This window comes from Nannospalax galili, unplaced genomic scaffold, assembly GCF_000622305.1.
Source record: "Nannospalax galili isolate Female #2095 unplaced genomic scaffold, S.galili_v1.0 scaffold709, whole genome shotgun sequence".
Classification (NCBI taxonomy): domain Eukaryota; kingdom Metazoa; phylum Chordata; class Mammalia; order Rodentia; family Spalacidae; genus Nannospalax; species Nannospalax galili.
In genome coordinates this window covers 49,412-68,912 of record NW_008360314.1, presented here as the reverse complement: position 1 = coordinate 68,912, position 19,501 = coordinate 49,412, and the positions used below count along the sequence as shown (strand labels likewise).

The window sequence follows — 19,501 nt, the reverse complement described above, 5'->3', positions numbered from 1 at the left end:
ACACAGTATCAGATCAACAAGTAAGACAAACTTGAAACCAGTGTTTCTTGGTTTTATTTTTCTCCAGCCAATTTTAGATACAGGTACAAAATAGTCACAGAATTAGAATATGATGAATGACATTTATTCCTAGGAGAGGAGCAGAAAACACAGCTTGCTTTACACATAATGTTACCTAGAAGTCTACTCAAAGTGTTCACCTTAACAATACAAATATGGGGAAATCTTGACTTTAACCTCATACGCTAAAAAGAATCAAATAATCATATTGGAATCTGAAAACATGCACAGGTAAAGTAATAAATGTAACATTTAAAACTACTTTTAAAAATAAACTTTATTTTAATTCTTACATTGCAGTACCCAGAATTTTATAGACTATATGAATACATTGAAGTATACTTTCTTACTTAGAAAGAAAATTATTGTCTTGATCAAAGGACAATTTTACATCAATCTTGCATTTTTCAGCAATATTTTTACTCTTTTTTTCTGTTTAAAAATATTTTATTTATTATTTTATTTTGTGTGTATGGGTATAGTGTCTGCATGTATGTAAGTGTATCCATGCTCTGTAATGCCCTTGGATGTCAGAGCACATCAGGTCTCCCGGAACTGGAGTTAAGGACAGTTGTAAGATGCCATGTGGATACTATGAGCCAAACTAGGATTCTCTGAAAGAACAGCCAGTGCTCTTAACCTCTGAGCCAACTCTCCAGCCCCTTGACTCTGTTTTCTTACATATACATGTTACATTATTCAAAAGGTCTGTTCCTCAATTTTTTTTTTTTTTTTTTGGTCTTTTTGAGACAGGATCTTCCTGTAGCCCCAGCTGTCCTGGAACTCACTATGTAGACTAGGCTGGCCTTGAATTCACAGGAATCCACCTGCCTCTGCCTCCAAGTGCTAGGATTAAAGGCATGTATTCCTCAATTTTTATTCAAAACTTTGGACAAAATACAATCTTTAATAACATTAAGTTCCTCTCTCCTAACAGTGTTATCACTGTAGAGCAGCAGAATAAATGGGTAATGACAAAGAAGTCCAAAGAAATGCAATAGCGGATAAAATTTATGAAAGATGTAACATGAAATTGTTTAGAGGCTGGAAATTTGTTCTTCAAGATATAAGAGAGACTCACTGGGGTACAGATAAATAAAGAATGAGTTTTTTCATTACTTGTCTGATATATTTAATAATTTAATAGCTAGTCATTATACAATTCAGAGATTAACCTGATAGATAAAACACAGAAACTGATTTCAAAGTCAAATATGCTTTGCCTCTTCTCAAAAATATGTGTAGAAGGGGCTGGAGAGATGGCACAGCGGTTAAGAGCACTGACTGCTCTTGCAGAGGACCCCAGTTCGATTCCCAGCACCCGCATGGTGGCTATGAACTGCCTTTAACTCAAGTTCCAGGGGAATCCGAAGCCTTCTTCTGACTTCCGTGGCATTGCACGACATGGGTGCACTCACATATATGCAGACAATACACTCATACACATAAAATAAAAATAATAAATAAAATATTTTAAAAGATATGTGTAGGAAGCAACACTGTGATTAAAAATAGACACCAACTTTGGTTTTCTTCATAAGGTCTCTTAATTATTTTTATGTATAACTTTATTGAGTTTTATGAATTCCATACAATAGATCTTAATCATGTTTATACTCTATCCCTCATCCACACCCCCTAACTGGAATCTATAGTTTTTTTTTTCTTTTTACACAGATGTCTCTCATTGCATGTTCATCCTCTTTTAGAAACTAAATGCTTTATTCAATTTTATGTACGAAACACCTTCTAACATGAGTGTAAAATCTTATGTTTTAAACTTTAAAAGTATGCTTCAAAAGTACTGATGATATTTAAATTTAGACATTTTAATGATGTTGCAATAATGCACTAAATTGTTTATGTACTTTAATCAGATATCAGACCTTTTTCTCTTTATGTTATTAAAAGAATGTTTAGAATTACTCAGCTTTCCTGAATTTTGTATGACAATTTTACCTGTCTTTCTCTTATATAAGGGGAAGGATTCGTTTCTTCACAGACATTGAACTTCTTCATAATATCATAGAACAGTGGAACTGAAACCCGTGTAATTACTACCCGACTAGGGGACAGCCTCTTCAAATCACACAGCTCATGAAATTCTCTGTGTTGTCAACAACACAGGTAAGAGAGTTTATTAAACAGCACTGGCTGCATCCAACTGACTGATACCATGTGTCAGACTTAAAATTCTTTCCTATCCAAGCTTATACTGTGTGCATTTCCCAGCCACTAACTTGTGGCATTTTAGGTGATCTATACTTTTTGGTTTGTTTGATCATGTCTCAGAGGCTCCGTTCTTGCTAATTTTTATGTCAGAAATAAAACTACAGTTGTGTGTATCATGAAATATTAATTTACAGACATTTCCAACACAGATTTTACTAGAAATTAGTATCAAAATGATACCTTTGTAAATGTTTCTTAAATATTCTTAGGATTTTGAAGTTATATTTATTTTGTCTGCAGAAATAATCTTAAGCATTTTCACATAAAATTCTAATCAATACTTTTTAAAAACCAAAAAAGCTATGATGTCAAGCTATGTTCTAATATTAGGGCTATTTAGTAACACATGTAGCTACGACTCTAATATGCATGGATGAGAAAGAATAGCTTCCACATTCTAGAATATTTGAGCAAGATAAATGTGAAGAACACATTGTGGACAGACTTATTAATGAGAGATTTATTCATTCTGTGCACACTCTTAAATTGTTTGAATGTACAAAGTGAATTCTACAAGAGTATATTTAATCCAAGGAGCAAACTCACCTTACATTACAAAACACACTCTGATGGTCCTTCTCCTATTTCTTGTTATTTTCATTTAAGTATATTTAAATCCCTTCCCCATATACATGACTTCCATCAGGAACTTAAAATAAGATATGATGTCATGCCCAAGGAATGCATGGGGTGCTAATTTCATGAATTTAGAAGATATCTGTGGTAACCTATGAGTCAAGGTCCACATATCCACACTTACATAAAAGCAGTTTTCTCATTTTCAGATGTACAGTCCCAGTGTGAATTCTTTGGAAAGAATACACAGCAGGTAAAACCAAAGCCAGCCATGGAAAGAGAGGTTAGTCAGAAACCAAAAAGAGAAAGGACACGTTCTAAAAGAGCTTTCCATATACCTCAATAGCTTAGCAATAAAACTGACCAGTTTGCAAACATGCTGTGTAATGACATTGCTTTTCTATTGCTGTGATAAAATGTCATGAGCAAAAGCAACTTACAGAAGAAGAATGAATTTTGTCTTAGAGTTCCAGAGGGTTAGAATTTATAACAGTGGGCAACAGGTGGGCCTCACAGCAGGAGCAGGAACTGAGAGACCACTTCTCAACCACAGATAGGAAGCAGAGAACAAACCGAAAGTGGGTGTGTCTATCCATTCTCAGAGCTAGCCCACAGACACCTATTTCTAGCAAGTCTTCTTGTCCTAAAAGTTCCATAACCTTCCCAAACAGCACCACAAACTGGGGACCATGTGTCCAAATGCATGCACGTTTGGGGGAAATTTCTCATTGAAATCAACACATATGCCAACATTCTACATAATAGGATATACATCTGTTTAGAAGTTTAATATATTTCACTCCTTCCAAAGAATGGAAGCGCTTTCTCCATTCTTCTGCAAGCGCCTCCAGGTTTCTAGCTGTTTTCCTCTTCTTATCTTTCTGTCCATTGACACCTCTTCAGTGTAGCATTTTTTTCCACACACACCAAATGCTCTTTCATTTCACATGCTTTCCAAAAACAGCTGATCTAATTAGAATACTTTCTACTTAGTCCAAGAACAGACTCATTGAAAATGAGATAGGCACTCACTGATTTTTTGTTTCACACCTGCCTTTTGACTTTCTCCTTTATAACTATATTCATATAACAACTGTGAGAGTGAACATAGACATGTATCACAGGCCATCAGGCATCATGGTTGAATGTTATTCCTAGACCTTCAACAACAAAGGTTTGCTATTAGCTGGATAGCTTCAAACATCAGAAATATATTCTATCACAGTTCTGGGGCCAGGTATTACAAAATTAAAGGTCAATAGTGCCACTCCCCCACTGAAATTCTAAGGTGAGAATTCTTCACAGGTTTTCTCAATTTGTGATGGATTCTGGCTTTGTTTAACTTATGACAGATGACACCAGTAACTGCATATTTCTTCACATAGCCCTCTTTCTGTCTCTCTGGGTCCTTTACTCTTTTAGGAACGCGAGTAATTGGCTTTAGGTACAGTTGATTCAGAAGGCTTCATACAGAAACTTTATTTTTAATTATTATATGCACATACACTATTTCCCAGCAATTTCACATGCTCAGGGTCTGGGTGCCTATGAACACAAGGTGATATTATTTCTCTACTAAAGAAGGATTATTGCTGGGTTTTCTCTTTTCCTTTGTGATAAGCTTGTTCTTTTTCTATGCATATAGATTGCTTTTTATAGTCAAAATCTTGAATACTTGTAATTTTGGAAAAATACTTCATCAGACATGGTTTAGAAGATATTAAATTCAGAGGCTTTGAATGCATTGACACTAAATACAGAAGGAAAGGCTGCACTGGAAACTATTTTTACTAGATGGCGCTGTGGATGTATGGTCAAGTCATCTTACTGGGTTCTAGTTTTCTTTTTCAGGATACTCATTCTTTGAACAATGAGTGTAACCTATCATGACTAGTACCACTTTTTCAAGTGAATTTCAGTCCTTCCTAAGGCAAAGACAACATTCACCTTTGTTATCTCTCTCTTGAAAGTACCAGGGCAATACTGAGGCGTTGCACTTAATGTATATTTGTTGAAAAACTTAATAATTTACTTTATTATGTAATTATTACTTGAATTTAGCATTTTCAAATGGTTGCATCTTCGTGCAAATTTTAATTTCTGTCACTAGAGTTGCTCAACTACTTCCTGACCTATAATATTTGTTATTTTATAGTTCATAATATTTTAGTGGGTGTTAAGTATAGAAAGGTTAAAAAAGCCTGATTCTTTAGTATGTAACTTCTTCACCCTCTTTTTAGCTTTGACTGTTCTATCATTAAGATTTCTCAAGTATTTACAAAATGAAATTCAAGCCATAGCCATTTAGAACTATTTCACATGGCACTGTTGGAACTGTTAAAGTTTATATTCTGCCATTTAGACAAGGAATTGTCTTCAAGCAATGAGAGTTATCTCAACATCTAAGATTAAAGGCATTATTGTTAAAAAAAAAATAAAGTGGTTGTATGGCCGTAGATTCTCAAAACATAGATGTTCATTGGTTTTTTTATTTATGTTAAAGAACACAGGCCATAGTCCATTTGGTAAAATATCTGATGTATAATAATGTGTACCCGAATTTGATCCCATCACTCACATAAAAAGCCAGTCACTGTGGTTCTTATCTGTACTCCTAGCATGAGGGAGGTTCCAGGGATCTCTTTCAGGCCAGTCTTGTTAAATTAGTGAGCTGGATGTTCAGTGAGAGATACTATCTCAAAAAGCATCCCGTGGAAGGCACCAGACTTCAAAATCTGGCCCACCATACAGATGTACAGAAGTGCATGCAAACTGGCACACACAGGAACATGTATACACATGCACATACAGCATTATATGTTAAAGCATGCACATTTCTTTTACAAACGGCTATAACTATACAACATGAAGATTAGTAGACATTTTAAAGGCATGTAAAGTAAAGGGGAATGAGACTAGAAAGAGACCCTGAAACAAAAGCTTTTATATGAAATAATACAGGTATTTCAGACAGAATTTTAAACTTCAATTTCAAAAAATGATTTAAGTAGTATTCCATTGGAATAAATATTAAAAATATGGGACTTTTACACATCTAATTTATACTTGATATAAATTTGAAACCAAACTAGGAATGTAGGGGAAAGAAAAACATTGATAGGTTGTTTTTAAAACAGGGTACTGGTATATTTTTATAAATTTGAAACCAAACTAGGAATGTAGGGGAAAGAAAAACATTGATAGGTTGTTTTTAAAACAGGGTACTATGGTATATTTTTCGCTAAAATCTTTAGCCAAGTAATTTTAATACAATTCATCACACTCCTTTGGATATTTACATTAAATTTTCTGAATGCTTCTTTCTCAGGTTGAAATTTGTCAGAGTTTAAATGTTAAATGTGATACAAAATACTGGGTCTATTCCCTTGCAAGGAGGCAGAAAAATGGAAGAACAACAAAAAGAAAACTTACCATAATGACATTTAATTGCATTTCTAAAATTTTTTTATGCATGGTTGAAACTCAATGTAGAAAATGTTAAAAATAAAACCATTCAACATATGCAAATATCATAAAAATTTGGAAATACTGTCCAATCTCTATTTTTGTGCCCTTTTCCTCTTTTATTTTTCTTTAGCTCAATAAAAATTTTCACTTGTGTATATGTATCTGTACGTGTGTGTTCAAAAACCAATAACAACCCAAATGTTACAGTACATTTATATTACAACTGGGAACATTTCTAATATGAACATGCATCTCTAGTGTACTTAAAGGAAGAATCAAAGGGATGTTCTATATGTCTGAATTTCATATATGTTACCGTAAGAGTGACACATGTTGGAAGACATTGAACAAATTAGAAATGTAATACAACTTGCTCAGTTGTGATAAAAACCAAAACATATCGTGTTGTGGTGAAAAACAAAGAACTTGACCTTAGATATGGATAAAGACAAAAGTTTGTTTGCACTCTGTTCAACATTGGAAGAGAATATTTAACTAGAGGAGTTAAACAAGAAAAATAAGCAAGAAGGCATCAAAACTGTAAAGACAACAAAGCAATTTCTATTTTCAGATTACATCATTTCATATGCAGGAAATTTTAAAAATTCACAAATCATTCTCAAAGACATGATAAATACATTAAGAAATATTTCAGGCTGTCAGTTTAAACACACGAGAAATACATATACAAAATTGAATGTGTTATTTCACTAGACCAACAGTAAACAGTTCAGGAAGGAAATTGAATAAAAAAGATGCTATTTAGAGTAAAACAGGGCTCTTTAAGTTGTCTCATTGAACATGGGGTGTGATGGCTCACAGCTTTAACCCCCAGAGGCAGGCAAATCTCTGTGAGACTGAGGTCAGCCTGGTCTACATAGCAGGCTCAAATGACTATTGGGGCTAAAGGTAGACACATTCTCAGAAAGAATAAAATAAAATACCCCCAAAACAACAAAAACATACTTTTATAAATATATATGCATACATATAAAAATCACACACACCACATATATAATTCACTGAGTTCATTTAGTAGTGCTCTGTGTACCTGTGTTGAGCGCTACTCGTTTGGGATTAAACAACTTCTCAGGCATCTATCCCTGAAGAAGAGTGATTCATCCTCCTTCAGCATCTGTTGATTGTAGCTCTTCATCTTGAGGTGGCTTCTCATGACATTTCCTCCATGACCCTTATGTTTTTTGTCTCTTTAGTATGTTTGGTTGTTTGTTTGAGACAGGGTTTCCCTATAGCCCCAGCTGAACTGGAACTTGCTATGTAGATAAGACTTGCCCCAATTTCACAGAGATCCATCTGCCTCTGCCTTCTGAGTCCTTGACTTAAAGGCATACTCCACCGTGACCAGCTAAATTCAACTGATTTTGACCTAGGCACAAGGATCATGCAATGAAGACTGAGTGTTTGAGGGGGAAAGGGGCCTTCTGTTCACTTTAAGATTCAAAATGTGGATTGACTCCAAAGGGGGGCATTTAAGTTGAAAGAAGCCAAGTTAAGTTTGGCCTCATACATGGAATCACTTGAATTCTGAAACTTTACTGTGACGGACGTGTATGTTGTCAAATTTTCCATTGCTTGATCATGAAGTTTGATCAAAGTCTGTCTGTGCCTGTTAAAAAGAGATGTATATACTTCCTTCTTATTCTACTGAGTTGTAGACAATTGTCTTTTGTATGTAATGGTTTGTAATTGCCACTATATTTTTTAATTTAAATAAACACATTTTCCTTGGGGGTGGGGAGAATAGTGCTGAGACACTGGAAATCCACATGGATACAGGTTCTACCTCTATCTCACATGACTAAGAAAAGTTAATTTAAAATTGCAAAAAGTGAATAAAAATTAAAAATAAATAAAATGAAAACCATAAAGTAAACCAGAATATTTTTTAATTTTTTAAACAATATTTTATTAATTCTTTGAGAACTTTATACAATGTTTTGGATGATATTCACCTCCCTTCATTCATATCCTCCCAGATCCAACTTCACCTCTTTACTCACTCACCTTTATGTAATTTTTTTTAAACCATCAAGTCCAATTTGTTGTAAGTTGATCAGGTTTCAAGAGATGGTATCACACCAATGTTCTTATAAAAAATTAAAACTATAAAACAATTGAGATAAAAGAATGGTAATTTATCAGAAATATGAATTTGGAAGGAGCTTTGTAGATATTGGCTGCAGAAAATCTATCAGAGATTGTTTAATTAAAAAATAAATACATTAGACCACCAAATTAAGACATTTGATTTGAACTATCAGTAATATAAAAGAACAATACATAGAAGAATACATATATATTCAACATATAAAAAGACAAATTATAACTCAAAGTGAACCAAAAAAAGAAAAACAGATCAATTAAACAAATGTACAAAATGCATTATCCAGTTAGAGAAGGTCAGGTATTGCTTAATCTCTTTTATATGTGCAACCTAATAGTGTTAACCTTACACAAGTGGAGAGCAGATTGATAGATATCAGAAGTGAAGCAGACATACATGAATCTGAGCCAAGTCAATATGCTTCAAGAATTCCTTTCCACAACATAGCATTTAGTAAAACAAGTATTTTTGTTTTTTCGCTTTAAATTTATTTTTTAGGGTTTCTGATAATACTACATTGTGGACATACAAAGGATACAAAATGAACTTTTTTCCAGAATATTTCAAAGGATGGTGCCAGTCTATGATTGTCTGCAAAGCACCTTCATATATAGGTTACTGTAGGTCATTTTGTCTCTTAATTAAAGTAAGACACCTTATGTCCTTAGTTTGGGCCTGTACTGAAATAGGGGGAAAGGTTCCCCTATAGGGTTCTTAGTCACTTTCATAAAAGAATTGAAGAATGGACCCAAATGGCAGAAAGCATACAGACTTACAGAGACCTGCATTGCGTCTCCAAATGTCATTAAACTACCTGAAAAATCTATCTCTCTCTCTTGAGAGAGAGAGAGAGAGAGAGTAAGAGAGCGAAAGAGAGAGTCTACAAAAGTCTACATTGCATCTCCAAATGTCCTTCAGTGTGGGTCCATCCTCTAGTGACTGTACTTGAAAGAGATTGTCTCTGCCCCCTACTGGTAGCCATCTGTTGCCACAGTTTCCTTAGGTGAGGTGGGAATTTAATTATCCAATTCCTCTTATTAATGCTGCGAATTTTTTTTTTTCTGGGTAAAGCTTGCATGAAACTAGTGCATACTGTCAACACTGCAGTGTGTCAGTGTGAGTAACTGACCAGCTTTCTAGAAAACTGTATTCTTGTGTGATCATCCATCCCCTCTGGCTCTTACAACTTTTCCCTTTCCACTTCTGCAGTGATCCTTGCATCTCCAAATGTCCTTCAGTGTGGGTCCATCCTCTAGTGACTGTACTTGAAAGAGATTGTCTCTGCCCCCTACTGGTAGCCATCTGTTGCCACAGTTTCCTTAGGTGAGGTGGGAATTTAATTATCCAATTCCTCTTATTAATGCTGCGAATTTTTTTTTTTTCTGGGTAAAGCTTGCATGAAACTAGTGCATACTGTCAACACTGCAGTGTGTCAGTGTGAGTAACTGACCAGCTTTCTAGAAAACTGTATTCTTGATGTCATCCACTACCTCTGGCTTTTAAAATCTTTCCATCACCTGTACCATAATAATCAATAATCCCTAAGCCTTGGGGCACAGAAGCTGGATAAAGGTGTCCTATTCAGAGATAAGTGCTCTGCAGCTTCTTGTTCTCTGAATGTTGGTCCCTTTAAGGTTCTGTGTTCATCACCATCTGTTGCATAAGGAAATGTCCTGGTAAGAGTTGAGAGCTGCATTAATCTATGGGTAGAACAATAAGCCATTAAGATTCAGCTTCATAAAATAATTGTTTAGGAGAAAGCTGATATTCAGCTCTCCTCTATGTCCTATGACCTGTTTAGCCTTAGTTTCCTAAGCCTGATATCAATGTCAGGTTTGGGCTCCATCCTAGGGAGGACAGCTTAAATCCAAAGAAAGAGTTCTTGGTAATTCCCGTAGTATTTGTGTCACTATTGCACTAGTGGGCAAACCTTGCCAGACCAGTTATTAGTATAGTTCACAACATTCACAGCTGGTAATGATGATTTTTTTTTCCTTCTAGTAGCTTTTGCTACTTCCAGCACTAAGAACACTAACCAGAAAAGATGAGCTCTGAAGTCAGCACCAGTTTGGTTTCTCCTTGTTTGTTCTACAGTTCAAGTATGTAGTTTTCAAAATAGCATCTGACCAGTTCTGATGGGTAACCAAGAGCAGGGTGAGTGGTTGGTGTAGTTTAGGATCTATGGGACTCCTGGTAAACAGTTTCTAGGGTGGGTATCCATTCCTGACATCAAGGCTTTTTTAAAATTTCCATTAGCCTATGACATCCAGAAAAATCAGTATCTCCTTGTTGTAGGACAACTCCTTTAAATCTTTTTTTAGAGTTCACATGTACATATTTTAAGAAGCTTCTATACTGGTAGGTTTCTTTTCAAAAATATTTACTCTTATTTCTGTTTATTGTGTATGAGTGTATTGCCTGCATGTGTGTAACTGCACACATGTCATGTCTGCAGAGTTCCGAAAAGGGCATGAGAGTTCTCTGGAACTGGAGTTACAGATGGTTGTTAGCTGCCATGTGGGTGCTGGAAACTGAACCCAGGTACTCTGCAAGAGCAGCCAGTGCTCTTAAATGCTGAGCTATCCCTTCAGCCCCAGTTTCTTTATGGTTTTCTAGACCTTCAGTGTTATATATACTTCCCTATACTCCTTCCTCTTCCTGCCCTCCCATTCCCCATCCCATTTAAGCCCTTTCCTAGTCAAATGTTCCCCTTTCCCTCTTCATGTCACTGCATTCTCCCACCTGTCCCAGGAAGCCTTCCTGTGACTCACCTATGGCCATTTATTAGGTGCTTGATCCTTCTGAATTTTCTATTTGAACCACACATGAGATTTCAAATAGCATCCAGTTAGATAGAACATGTGATATACGTATTTCTAAGTCTGCATTAGCTCACTCAGGATGATTTTGTCCAATTCCAACCATTTACCAACAAATTTCATAACTTTGTTTTTGTAAAGACCTGAATAATGTCCCATTGTGTATATGTACCAAACTTTGATATCTGTTTGTCAGTTGATGGTCATCTAGCTTATTTCAAATCTCTGGCTATTATCAAAAGGGTATCAATGAACATGTATAAACAGATATTTCTGAAGTAGGGTACAGAATCTTTAAGGTTTATGCCAAAGAGTGGTATGTCAGGGTCATATGGTATATCAGTTTCAATTTTTTTGAGGACTATCCACACTGAGTTCCATAGTGGCAGCACCAGTTTGCACTCACACTAGCAGTGGATAAGATTTCCCCTTTCTCCACATCCTGGTCAACATTTCTCAGTGTTTGTTTTCTGGGCCCTTGCTATTCCGAGAAGGTAAGATGAAATCTTAAAGTGGCTTTAATCTTCAATTCCCAGATGAATAAAGATGTTAAACATTCTCAAATTTATCTGCCACTTAGGTTTCATCTTTAGTGATTTTTTTTGTTCATCTCCTTACCGAGCTTTTCAATTGGTTTGTTTTATTTGTTTGTTTTTATATTTAGGTTTTGGAGTTTTTTATGTTGTAGATAATAGCCCTCTATCAGATGTTTAGCTAGTAAAGATTTTCCCCACTCTGTAGGTTGCCGCTTCACTCAAATGTTCGTATACTTTGATGTAAAGACACTTTTTTATTGTTTCATATAGTTCTCTATATCAGTTGGTGGTCCTAATGTTTACATTATATAAGTCCTGTTCAGAAAGTCCTTTTATGTGCCTATAAGTTCAAATGTATTTCTTATGTTTTCCTGTATCTGATTGAGAGTATTGGGCCTTGTGTTGAGTTCTAGATCCATTTGGAGTTGAGTTTTGTGCATGGTGGAAGATAAGAATCTAGTTTCATTGTACCTTGTTTGACCAGCACAATTTTTTGAACATGCTGTGTTTTCTCGTGTGCATTTTTGGCTCCTTTTAAAAATCAGTTGACTGTTAAGTGTGTGAAGTAAATCTGGGTACTCAATTCTATTCCAGTGATCAATTTGTTTGTTTTTACCCAGGACCATGCTGTTTTTATTACTATAGCTCTGCAGTATAATTTGAGATTAGGGAAGGTAATGCTTCCAGCAGTTCTTTATTGTTCAGGATTGTATTTACTCTCCTGGTTTGTGTGTGTGTTGGAATTTTAATAGGTATTGCATGGAATTTGTAGGTTGGTTTTTTGGTAGGATGGCCTTTTTCACAATATTAATATTACCACTCCATCAGCATGGGCAATTTTTCCATCTTCTGGTATCACCTTCAGTTTTTCTCTTCAATGTCTTTTCTTCTAACTTTTACAAAAATTTTATTGAGAATTTCATATATGCTATAAGATGTTTTGATCAAATCCATGACCACTCCCTCCCCTCCAACATTCTCCCCTCTGAAGAGGTAACCCTAAAATATTTTAAGGATTAGATACAAGCTCCCAAATGCTTTTGACATTTTGACATTTGTTGCCTTTGGAACAGACTATGTTGCTAACAGCTCAAGGAAACTGACTTTTAGCCCAGAAACTGGCTACATTTCTTTGGGGCCTTTTTAACCTAACTGCCTAGCCAATTCCTACCTCCTATTCTTATCACACCATCCTCTGAAGGGGTTACCTGAATTGCCAATAGGAAATAGGGACGCAGACCACTCTGGTTTCTTCCATGCTGAATAGGGACACAGGGTGAGGCAATTGGAGTACCTCTTCAGTGGTTCTATCTTAAAGACTCCCAAATTGCATAACTCTTGTCTCTGAGGGAAAAAGAAAGTGTTTGAATAATGAATAGGAGATGTGAAGGAGAAGTACAGGCAAGAGTAATTAGCACTGCAAGTTTTAATCAGGGAACTAGAAAAAAAAAGTCAGAACACGGCAATTTTCAAATGTTCATATGAGAGTCCATTGGAGTTTGACTAGTCCATCCTTGGAAGAGAAAAGAAAAATAAGGAAGAAACCAATAGAGGAATTCTTTTGGAAGACCTTGTCAAGAAACTCTCTTCAATGTCTTAAAGCTATTGTTGTACAGGTCTTTCACTTTAAGTTTATTCCAAGATATTTCATGGATTTTGAGGATATTGTGAATGGGATTGTTTCCTGGATTTCTTTATCAGAGTGTTGGTTTTTGATGTAGTTAAAAGCTACTGATTTCAGGGTATTAATTTTACATCCTGTTAAATTGCAGAATGGGTTTGTCAGTATAAGTTTTATTGTGGAGTCTTTAGACTCCTTTATATGTAAAACTATATCATCTAGAAATAAAGATACATTGACTTCTTTCTTTCCAGTTTGTACCTGCTTTATCTCCTTCATTTGTCTTATTGCTCCAGTTAAGGTTTCAAGTACAACACTGAACGGGAATAGAGAGAGAGGACATAAGGGCTATTCTGTATCTAATAAAACATTCATCTGGTTTATGTCCAATTTTGATTTACATATATTGAAGCAAACATGAATTTCTGCAATGAACCTAATGTGATCATGTTGGATAATATTCTTACATTCAGTTTCCAAGTGTTTTATGGGATTTTTTAAATCTGTTTATCAGAGAGATGGATCTGTAATTTTCTTTTTGAGTGGGATCATTTCCTGGTTTTAGTATTAGAGTAATGCTTGTTTCATGGAACGAAATTAGGGGTGCTCCCTCATTTTCTGTTTTACAAAATAATTTCATATATAGTGATATTATTTCTACTTTGATAGTTTGATAGAATTCTGCACTTTATCCATTGGTTCTGGGCTCTTTTTAGTTGGGAGATTTTTAATTACTCCATGTATCACATTGGTTGTTATGGGTCTGTTTAAATTTCTCATGACCTTTTGATTTAACTTTGGTAGGCTATACATTACTAGAAATTTATCTATTATTTTAGATTTTCTACTTTAACGGAATATAAATTTTTAAAACATATCCTTACAGAGTTCTAAATTTCCTGTGTCATCTCTGAGTTCATTTATTTGGGTCCTCTCTCTCTCTCTGGTTAATTCAGGTAAAGGTTTGTCAATCTTACTAATCTTTTCAAAGAAGTGACTCTTTGTTTCATTGAATTTTTTTGTATAGATTTCATTTCTGTTTCATTAATTTCAGCCTTGATTATTTATCTCTTCCAGTCTACTTTTTTTAGGTTTTGTTTGTTCCTGGTTTTCCAAGGCTTTCAGGTGTATCACTAATTTATTTATGTGAGATGTTTTTAATTTTCTGCTTGTAAGCACTAAATGCTATGAATTTTCCTCTTAAAACTGCCTTCCTTGTATCCCCAATTTTTGTGTTTTCATTTTCTTTCATTTCTAACATTTTTAATTCCCTTTTTTTCTGCCATGATTTAATTTTCATTCAGTAATGTGCTGCTTAGCTTTCATGAATTTACATACTTTTCCCATTTTTATTGTTGTTGATATCTAAGTTTATTCATTTGTGGTCAAATAGGATATAAGATAATATTTCAATTTTCATGAATTTGTGAAGAATTTCTTTGTGTCCTAATATATGCTCAGCTTTGGAGAAAGTTCCATGAGCTGCTGAGAACAAAGTATATTCTTTGCTCTTTTGATGGAATATTTTGTAGCTCACTCCGAGGTTAATTTCATTTATGTTATCATTTAAGTCCAGAGATTCAGCTTTTCTCTGCTTGACCTATGTGACCTATGTATTGGGGACCACCAGATATTGAACTCACACACTATCCCTGTGTTGGAGTCAATGTGAGATTTTAATACTAACAAGTTTTTTTTGTAATGATATTTGATTTTACTATATGAGATGCATATATGTTTAGGATTATAATTGCTTCCTGGTGGATTTTTTCTTTAATGAATATGAAATGACCTTCCTTGTCTCTTCTGAATAATTTTAGTGTGGAGTCTATTTTGTTGGGTATTAGAATAGCTATACTTGCTTCTTTTTTCCATTTCCTTTGAAAATCTTAATTGACCAATGTTAATTAATTCCTGTTATGTAGGTGTCGTGGTATTCTTTTCTTAGACCTCTTTTAGTTGACTGTACTGGAATAATTATTTACTCTTTATGCCCTCTTGAGAGGGTTTAATTTTCTATTCTGAGTGAAGTATTGCAAGAGCTCCATAGAGCTAGTTTTGTAGATGTAAATTCCGTAATCTTTTCACCGAGTTTATTTCCTCCTTCAAATATAACTGCCAGTTTTACTGGGTATAGAAATCTGGGATTTATTGAAAAAATCAGCTGTTACTCTGATGGGCCTGGCTTTAAACGTGAATTGATCTTTCTCTTCCCTTGTTTTCAGTATATTTTCTTTGTTCTGTATATTTTGTGTTTTGACTATTATACGGCATGGGGAATTTCATTTCCAGTCTTGTTTACTTGATGTCTGTTGGCCTCTTCCTCTTGTACCTTGATAGCTATCTCTTTCCCGAGTTTGGGGAAAAAAAGCTATGACTTTATTAAAACTATTTCCTATACCTTTGGCCTGGATGTCTTCTCCTTCTTCTGTGCCTGTGATTAGGGATGTGGTCTTTCAACAAAGAGGTCATGCATATTCTGTTCCTGGTGTATTTTAGATTTGATATTTTATTTTATTGACTGTTCCATTATCCCAAACTTTATCTGGTATTTTCTGTTCTATTTTCTCAACTTCCTTTTTGCTTCCTTCTTCAAAACTTTTTGTTTGAGATCTTGAGTTTTCATTTTAAATTTTATCTCAGATTGGCCTTTCTATAGGGATTCTTTCTGTTTATTGGATTTTAGTTTCATGTTTGAATTGTTTTAGTTATTTCATTCTGCTGTGCTTTCGTGGTCTCCTGTTTTTTATTCATATCCTCTTTGAATTCCTTGAAAATATTTGTAATTACTATTTTAAAATCATCGTCTAATACATCCACTTGGTTGTCACTCTTTGGAAACATGATGGTGGGGTTGCTGATTTCTGCGTTATCCATATTGTCTTGATTATTCATGCTGTTTGTGTTTTTCACTGAGGCCTGGGCGCTGGACTTGTGTGGTAGTATGTCTTGGTATGGGTAAGTGTTCTCATCCTTGTTGAATGCTTGTATTTGGTTTGCTGTTTCCCCACAGAGCTCAGAGGGCAGGGCATAGGGATGTTTCAGGGAAGGAGCTCCAAACTGAAATTCTGGGGCAGGGGAGGATCCTGGAGACCAATGCTGGGCTGGTAGCTGAGATGATAGGGATTTACTCACTCTGCCAAGAAATGTGTACAGATCCAGGATGTGAATAGATGTCTGTGACATAGAGAATACTGAGAGTTAAGATAGGTGAAATATGACTTCTTATTAGGCACCTACAAAGATGGTCAGTATCTTCTGTCATTGTAGAATCTACATTGAAATGATAACCAGAGATCCACTGAGATTCCAGGGTTTAAAAAATGAATATGGTAACCATTGGTGAATATATGGAAAAAAATTAAGAATACTATACATCATTAATGGGTACATTGATAACTAATATAAATCAGTTCTGTGTAAATGAAAACCTATTTGGGAGTCCATCTATAAATTTCACATACCTATACCTTATCAGCATGCTATTCTTCCCTGGGTGTTTGCTGAAAAGAATAAAAAGCAGATAATTAAACAAATCTTGGAAATAGGTGGTCACAGAAGTAATAGCCATGGTAGGTAAGGTATAGCAAAAGTCCAGATGCCAATCAACTATGAAAAAGAAATTTGGTATATGTTTACAGTGAAGTATTAATTATCTGTACAAAATAATAAAGTTCTGATATATGTCATTCTATGGCAAAACTTGAAGTGATCATGACAAGAAAGAATAGGTCAATGGTCAGACAGTATGAATCCACTTCCTTGAGATATCTAGAATATGTTAAATATTGGAAATTATAAGGAAAGCAAATCAGTGGTAGGCATGGTGGGGAATGCTCTGGAGCAACACTGAAGTGTTTATGCAGTTTAATTAATGTTAAATGAAATTGTTCTGGAACAAGATAAATAAGATTTACACAACATTAAATGTATAGCAATGCCATTGAACTATATATTTTAAAAGGTTATAATGGTATATTTTTATAATGCATATTATAAAGTGATAATGAAATGCAGTAAAATGATAAAATATTTTATTATATGGATGCAATAAAAGCTGAAGAATATAAGCTAATTAAGTACGAAATTTTATTGTACTTTCAAGTAAAATAGATTGTTCTTTTTTTTTTTTTTGAAGTTTTAAGTTCTATTAGATAAGGCCAAAAGAAACACATAATTAAGGCTTCAACTGAGTTTACTAATGATCACAGCCTTTTTAAATTTTTGTTTTTAATTATATTTTGGCAGATTTCATTCATTTTAATCACATTTAATCCCTTTCCTCTATCTTCACCCCCTGTACTCCCCCCCCCATGTCATACATTCCGTCATATATATTGAGGTCTGTTGAGCCAAATTTGTGTTCCCAGATGTACCTTGATGTGAGTTCATCTAGTGAAGCCTGATTAACCTATCGAGCATCACTCCCTTAAAGCAAATGAACTCTCTTTCTCCCAGTACTCACAAGTTTTGAATAGTTTCTCATCTGAGGTTGAGGCTTCTTTCTCATTTCCCATTTCTATGATGGGTTTTTGACTGGTCTGAGCATGTATTGGTCTTCTTCATAATGTCATCATTGCTGTGAGCAACTTCCTAGCCACTTAGAAACTGTTTCCTTGTGGTCTTCCATCACCCTGGCTCTTACAATCTTTTTCCTCTCTTCCATAATGGTCCCTTAGCCCTGAGTGGCAAGGGTTTGATATAAGTATCATCCAAGGAACAAGCACTCTGAAATCTCTTATTCATTATCTTTTGGCCAGTTGTAGCTTCCTCTGTTAATTATCCTCTGCTGAATGAGATAACTTCTCTGTTGAGAGTTGAGAGATGCATTAAGATTCATTCTTCCCCCTGTTCTGCTGTGTTTCCTGAAACTTAGGTGTAGAGTTTGCATTGCAGATGTGTCACTTATGTTTGAGCACCTCACAGACACGTATTTTCCATGTTTGATCAGTTGTTGAACTCTGTAGTAGACTCCATCTGTTGCAAAAGAAGCTTCTTTTGAGTGATGAGAGGTACACTTGTCAGCAAATAAAAGGATACACATTTAGAATACAGTAAGATAGTCCATTGGTCTAGGGCTATGACAAAAAGTTGGTTTTTCTCTAGTATCTATGACTTCCCCAATCATGTTTATTTGGCTGTGTTTGGTTATACAATAAAAAAAAATGAGTTTCCTCCCTCTTAATAGTCATTAAGTCCAATTAGACAGCTCTTGATTACCTCCCAAATAAAAGTGTCACTACAGTACTAATTGAGATAGTTTTCTGCGCCAGTTGTGTTTATTAGATTTTACAGCTTGGTAGGACCATTGATTGATTTTCTCCCTTTGTAGCTCCCATAGAACAGTATCCTCAGATACTATGAGAGCTAGTTTTCAAAGAGGAGACTTTCAGCTCAGTTTCAGCTCCATCGCTCCAGTACAGTCTTACCTTCAATTTCTGGAGATAATCAAGGGCTGTAGCAATAGCCTGTGTTATCTTGGGACTCGCTTTGGACTTCTCTGACCAACAACTAGAAGGGAGGCTTTTTTCTACCGAACGCTATTTTTTTGTGGGAGATAGCCTTCAGTTCTATGCATGCACTCCTGTATATGTTGTATGTGTATTTTTCAGTAGGCTTTTGAACTTTTCTCTCTGGTTTTTCACACCTCATAAGTGTTCTTTGTATTGTTCCCGTCTCTATCTGTGTATAGCATACTCTCCTCCTTACACAAAGTACCCCCATTTTTGAACTCCTACTTTTTCTCCATGATTCCTTTCCATTTTCCTGGCTCCCCTGGTTATATCAGGATATATACTCCCATCTAGGGATGTGGAGCTAAAATTCACAAATGAGAGAGAACATAAGTTTCCTGTTTGTATGATTCTCTTACCTCACTTAGTACAACAGTTTCAGGGTGCATCCATTTACTTGAAATTTCATGATTTCATTTTTCTTTACTACTGAGTAGAACACCATTGTGTAAATGTACCATATTTTAATTATTCATTAATAAATTGATGGTCATTTAGGTTGTTTCTATTTCTTAACTACTGTGAAATGAGTTTTTCCCATGTTAAATATA

At 35.0% G+C, this 19,501-nt stretch overlaps 1 pseudogene; it reads right to left on the bottom strand.

Moving 5' to 3' along the window:
- LOC103727131 overlaps positions 1–16,623 on the bottom strand; it is a 118,678-nt pseudogene extending 102,055 nt beyond the window's left edge.
- Between the last annotated feature and the right edge of the window lie 2,878 nt (positions 16,624–19,501).